Source organism: Pseudorasbora parva, chromosome 15 (genome assembly GCF_024679245.1).
Source record: "Pseudorasbora parva isolate DD20220531a chromosome 15, ASM2467924v1, whole genome shotgun sequence".
Lineage (NCBI taxonomy): Eukaryota > Metazoa > Chordata > Actinopteri > Cypriniformes > Gobionidae > Pseudorasbora > Pseudorasbora parva.
The window spans coordinates 36,413,081-36,419,898 of NC_090186.1; positions in this window are offsets into that span (position 1 = coordinate 36,413,081).

Genomic DNA, 6,818 nt, shown 5'->3' on the forward strand with positions numbered 1-6,818 from the left:
AAAAAAACAAATCATATTTGGTCACCAAAGAATAGTTAATTTAGTACATGAGTGACCTCTTATTGTCATTACCACAACATTTGTTTTTAATTTTGTAAAATAAGAAACAAAAAACATAAATTAACCCATATTCATTATGAGATTAACAAATATAATATTCATTTGTTGGGGAGTTGTGCCCCAGAAGATCTTTGCCTATCATAAACTTTGACTTTTCATACATTGTAAACATATATTTTGTAATTTAGCATGCACTTCATCCAACAAATGAGAAGGCGTAATTAATAAGTCAATAATATTTGCAGCACCAACTTTCAAGAGTAAGAACTACAATATACCAATGTGAGTCACATTTATTGTATTAACCTGACAGAGATTGATATTTGTTGTCATTCTTTATTGGTCTGCACTGCTATTAGAGTCTGGTGGAGCTGCGGGTGGCTGGTGTCAACAGGATGTCAGTCAGTCAGCTGACCTCAGGAAGCAACTCTACGGCCAGCAAACCTCTAACAAAGTGCTTAGACAGGCAGGAAATTGATTTGACTGGAATGTGCATTATCAGAGACTACCAGCAAGGAGGGACAAAGAAGGAAACCTGAGGAAACTGTGACTCAAGTGACAAGTTGTAATCTCGGTTTGCTAATGCTGTGTCCAGATGGTGATCTTCACTTATGGATGAACAATTATATTCTAATTGAACGGTTTAGATGCGAGTCAAAGTCACTGTGCAGATAAGGGTGTACAGGTTAAAATATTATAAGAGGCAATCCTTGACTTGCTGTGCTGAAAATCCTTTACCTAAATTGGTGTTCCAGGGCAAAAATGACCAGGCTTTTAAATTGCTTATACATCTTTCATTATTCTGTAGCTATTATAACTAGCCTGGATGCCAGCCGAACTTAGCCTCGCCCACAAAATTTGAGCTTGGGCAGTTCGGTCTGGACTAAATCCATGATAGAGGAGCTTGAACAAACTGTTCGGACTAATTAAATTGTCAGGAGGGGCTTTAGCAATCACGGACAGATGATAAACAGTAACGTAATCATCCATGTCATCAAAGGCGTTTGGGTTCAGTTTTTTCAAATCCTAAACGGAGAGCTTGTTTGTATATGCATTCACCTTCACGATTTCTTTCAGAAATGATGATCATGTTGGTAAGTAGCCTAACTGCGTATCCTTAAATTCTTTTTTGAAAAGTGCCGCAAAAATGCAGTTTGGGGGGTAAAATGTGTTATTTTGGCAAGGTTGCCTGCTAAAATTCGCACTCATAGGTCTATATATCACATAATTGATGTCGCTTCAACCCGCGGACATGGAAAACAACCCGCGGAAAAAAACGCAGACTTGGCAACACAGTGCAGTTGATTGAGTTCTGTTATACGTCGCTTCGTTGCTCTGATTGGTTGTGGGTCTATCCAATTGAGGTCTTTCCTGGTTTGGTTGAAACCATAGACTGTAGAAAAATATGGACGTAGTGTCCGTGACGTCATCCATAGGATTCCAATAAGCCGTTCTGAAGCTTAAAGTAGAGACGAGCTGGGCATTGCAATCTTGCGAGCGCGTCATCGCGTGTCACTCCCGGATAACAGAAAATAGGCAAAAAGGCGGGATGTGGGCGGGGCTTAGGTGACACAATGACTATAGACGGCGGATAAATGGCTATCCACCTGTCACTCAAAGTAACCACGCCCTTAATTATGCAGAACTTTAAGGCTTTTAAATAACGCAAATGAATGAGTTATAAAAAACATTCACTCCCCTCACAGTTGTCATGAAGGTCAAAATGAGCCGTATAGGCCAAAACCACAATTTGTACCAGGCTGTAAAGTTGGGAATTTTAACATGGGGCTGACTAGAATTAAGTATGACCATGTCAGGCTATATAACCAAATATTGGATTCAGTTTTTTGTCAACTTGTTTTCTTTGAGTGGAATGGATTGATTGACTGTAGCTGATCTGAGCTTACGAGTGAAAACAAGTTCACTCAAGCTTATTCCTCAAAAAAAAAGTAAGTTCTGATCATTGAGGTCTACGATAAATCAGAATACAAAACCTGTTTATAAAAGATTTAATCCAATACTTGGGAATAACAAAGCATAATGATAATTTTTTAAAAGTAGTAATATCACCATTTTTAGGAAAGTTTTTGGAGCCTGTGTGAGCAAAGTCAGTATGTTTAGTCCAATGCGATAACATTAACGAGCATTTTATGTAAAAGGAATATCCGCTCCAGGTCAAAATGACCGGAACACAATGCACATCCTGATTTCGCAAAGTTAGTGTACAAATTTGTACTAATTAGCCACCAAGAAAAATAGGTACGAATTGCTGCCCTTATGAAAAATGTTTATTAAATAATGTTTTTAAAAAAAACAAAAAATAAGAAAGTATAATTTCAACGTATTCATACTTCTCAGAACATGGAAAGAGGTTAAGTTAAATTAAAGGTATATTTGAAGTAGGTCCACAAAAATATAAAAAGGAACATAAAGCTGTACTGTAATTTTTCTGTCCACTAGAGGGTGCCTATTCAAAACAAAGGCGTAGTTTTATGACGGCAAGTTTGAGCTCAGAATCTTGCTACATGTGGTCTTCACCTCACAGCCGGTGGGAAAGAATTGGGATAGGACTCAGGCAGAAATCATGTTCATAAATGTGGTTATTAATGTTACTGTAGTATGAAGCAGAGCAGGACCGAGTGTTGAAGAGCTGAGCAAGGCCGCTGGAGCGATTGTTACGCAACACACGACTCGCGAGCAGCGGGACTTTTATTATGACGGGACACAGTCGCCATTTCCACTTTTCTGGTCATGAGTGTGAGGTAACGCAGATCTGTTTATCATATTAGATACATTTAAGTGTGTTTAAAATGATGTTATGACGTTACTCTGTGCGTTCGCTCAGTGGCTGCTGTGACACTTCCTTGGTTATAGCAATTTTCTCACTATTTACAAATAGTTGGAAACATTTGGGATATTGTAGGAATTGTAAGAATCAACTGAACAAAAAAACACTGCATGGCCTAGTGGTTTTTAGATATTTTACTGCAAAAAACATTACATAATGCCCCTTTAAAGCTGCAGTCCGTAACTTTTTGCGCTCTAGAAGTTAATAATCTCTGTTTATGTCTCCGTTTACGCAGGGACTGTGCACCTCTGCATAGGTTCCGAAAAACGTATTAATAAACACTTATTATACGTGTACCATAATGATTAAGACAAAAAATAAAAAAAACAGATTCATGTTGTACATTCTCATTATATAATTTTTGTAAATCTTAAACACAAAAAACTTAACTATACTTAATAAAATGAACTTGACGTATACTTATTTTTTGTAAGGGTAGGTCAGCATATTTTGTTGATCCTAGAACAACATTCCTGTCCGAAAAAATGGAATCATAACCACCATATTCCTACCCCTAAACCTACCTATAACTTATCCATAAAATCAGAGGGAAATGCGAATAACACTGATGTAGTAGCACCTAACTCTAAGACATAAACTGTAAACTTGTCCCTCAAATCTGATTGGTTGATTGAAATGTTCCAGTATCAATAAAGATGTTGGTCCAGGAACATGTTGCACTTGGTGAAATTAGGAAATCAGGTTTTGTGGAACACAACACGAGGGTTAAATATAGATAGTTCCCCCCAAAATGAAAATCCTGTCATTATTTACTCTCATGTTGATCCAAACCTGTATGACTTTCTCTTGTGTGAAACCCAAACAATATTAGACCCCACTGATAAACACCTTAGAAATATCTTGTTTTGTGTTCCACAGAAGAAAATCATGCAAGTTTGGAGTGACAAGGAAGCCAGTATGATGACATTCCGTAATATCAAAATATGCTTAGCCTGCCACATGGGTTACGTTTCTATACTTAGCTAGCAACAGCTGCTAGTTCAGCTGCCCCCAGCTGCACCCAGACCACATAATGAGAGAAAGTGACAACAGCTCTGTAGATGAGAAAAAGAACACCATGGTTATTTTACTCCAACTTATGGTCAGACTTGCGTACTTTATCTCGCTGCACATGCAAATCACAGCAGAAAGCTTTCATTCAGTAGTGACCACTGTCACCACACTTCCTTGAGGCTTAGGTCACGTAGTCATCTATAGGAGATTTTTTTAGGTGATAAACTTGTCAACTTGTTTTTCTGGTCTTACAATATGATCTAAAATAAAAATTAGAATCATTGTAGCATAGCAAAAAAAATCACTTTCTAACCACTTAACTCCGTGGACCCTGTACAGGGTTCGGAATGACATCACCATGTATATAGATAGTATATGGAGAGGACATTTTTCCACTATTTTCTGTAATTTAGTGGAAACAGCCCAAACTGTCTGCAGGGTGCTAGAGCACACAGGGCCTGAGTTACACACTTTAAAAAAATGTATTTATAAATATATATAAAAAATAAAATGATCAAAAAGCACCTACCCCGCTTTTTGGGGGGTTATTACAGATTAGACATCATTTACTTACAGGTTTATCACTTCTAGCAGTGTTTTAAAGTCCATGGACATGGAAGTGTAACTTCAAAGGGTTTCCTGTAAAATGACACCAACATTTTAACTTGGACCACTCTATGTGTGTGTATGGGAAGCTTTTCAATTTGGGTTGGCCAAATCCAAACGGAAATTCCAAAAAATGGCCCTGGAGTTTAAGAGGGTAAATGTTTTGAGATGTTTAAATGTTTTTGAAAGAAGTCTACCAAGGTTGCATTTATTTATTTGATCAAAATACAGCCAATATTATGAAATATTATTACAATTTAAAATAACTGTTTTCTATTTTAATATATTTTAAAATGTAATTTATTCCTGTGATGGCAAGGATACACTTCCGCATCATTACTCCAGTCTTCAGGGTCACATGACCATGAAATCATTTTAATATGCTAATTTGGTGCTCAAGAAACATTTCTTATTATTGTCAATGTTGAAAACAGTTGTGTTACAAACAGCATTGTTTTTTTAATGTAAATGCGATAACTGATGTCTTTAACCGTTGCACTTGTGTGTTTTATATGGAAGGACAATAGGGCCAAAACATGTGAAACAACTTTCTTAATGTGTAATTATGTCTTAACACGTTTTGGTCCTATTGGCCTTCCGTACTTTTGCAGCATCTCACGCATGACAGGCCATTCTAAAAACGCAGTGCTCAAGTTAAAAGAAATTCACCTTTAAAAAACACGTCTCGAGACCTTTTTTTTTCGAAGTGGTTTTTCCACTTTTCCCAGTGAATAGAAAGTTCAAAAGAACAGCATTTATTTAACTTTTATACTTTTCTAAGCAAACACCAATAATGAAATGCAACTGAGACAAAATATTGGCAGCTTCATTTAATTCTCAATTAAATATGATAAAGACATATAATTGCTGTCTGCAGGCCTGAATTGTCTTTTTAACTTTGAAAATAAAGTGCAGCAGCAAATGTAACAATGAAAAAAAAAATTACAATGTGTATTTTTTTTATAAAGAAAATATGAATGTAACACAGGTGTTGTGCAATAGATTCAGACACATAATTCAGTATATTTAGGGACTACAATATTACAGGTGTTTGAAAATCAATCGCAGCAGATGTGCTCTCAAAATATACAAAATGAACTCATTCATAAAGTTCATTTGAGTACATTTCAATCCCATTGGTAAAAGGCACCATCTGTGGATAAAATAAAAATAACACCATCTGACTGGCAGTCAAAGCTTTCAGTTCATACTGTTAGCAGGTTGAAAACGGCAGACGTTTGACAAGCTAGCATTCTGATTCTGACTGATTTCTGTCTTCCTCAATATAAATATATGTAGCAACAGAAAAAAAATTTCAGTTATCTGCATTGGAGTGATAATATAGCAGAGGTGACAAAATTCTCCCTGAGAATAAGGGGTCGTTCACATGGAACGCACTTTTCCATTTCACTGCGCTGCTAATTTTCCATTGTTTTTCAATGTAAACACACAATTGATTTAGATTGATTGATAGATTGATTTCTTTAACCATTATTTTGCAACCACCCACCGCTCACCCCTCCCTTTTGAAGCACATAGAGAAGCTACGGTGGCTGACACAAGACAAAAATGTTGTTGTCGGAGAGAGCAGAGTTTGTCCGTTTAGGGCTACTGTAGAAACACGACGCAAAATGGTGATTGCATTGTAAGGGGAGCCGCAGTGTATAAAGATAGAAATGGATCATTCTTAGGTAATAAAAACATAACTACACCTCTGAAAACATAGTTATGTATATTATATTGCATTTCTGTCAATAGATCGTAATCAATATTACACACTGCACCTTTAATGGCATATTTACATATTTACTTCTTAACAAGTTCTGGTCCTATTGGCCTTCCATACTTTTGCAGCCGCTCACGCATGAAACAGTATTCTAAAAAGGTGGTGCTCAAGTTAAAAGTTTAATTTTTATAAAACTCGAGACCTTGCGATTCTTTCCCATTCCACTACCACTTTACCACGCAAAAACGTGTTCTGTGTGAACCAGCCCTAACTGTGGCATTCACTACCAGCCTGAGTGCATGTTAATAATTGATTGTCTCTGAAATCAAATTGATATCTGCTTAGAAATGATACCTGACAACCACTTAAAACCAGATTTGAATTTGATGGCATTACACCAATTTTATATAGGGCATTTCCCAAATGAGTATTAGACCAGCAGGTCTACACATATCTCCATGCGTTAATACTCATATTCCTGATACTCCAACCAGACAATGTTGCTATGGTTACAACCTTTCCTACAATGCCTTTCCCTGCACTTTCTGGCTTTTCTCCAGACCA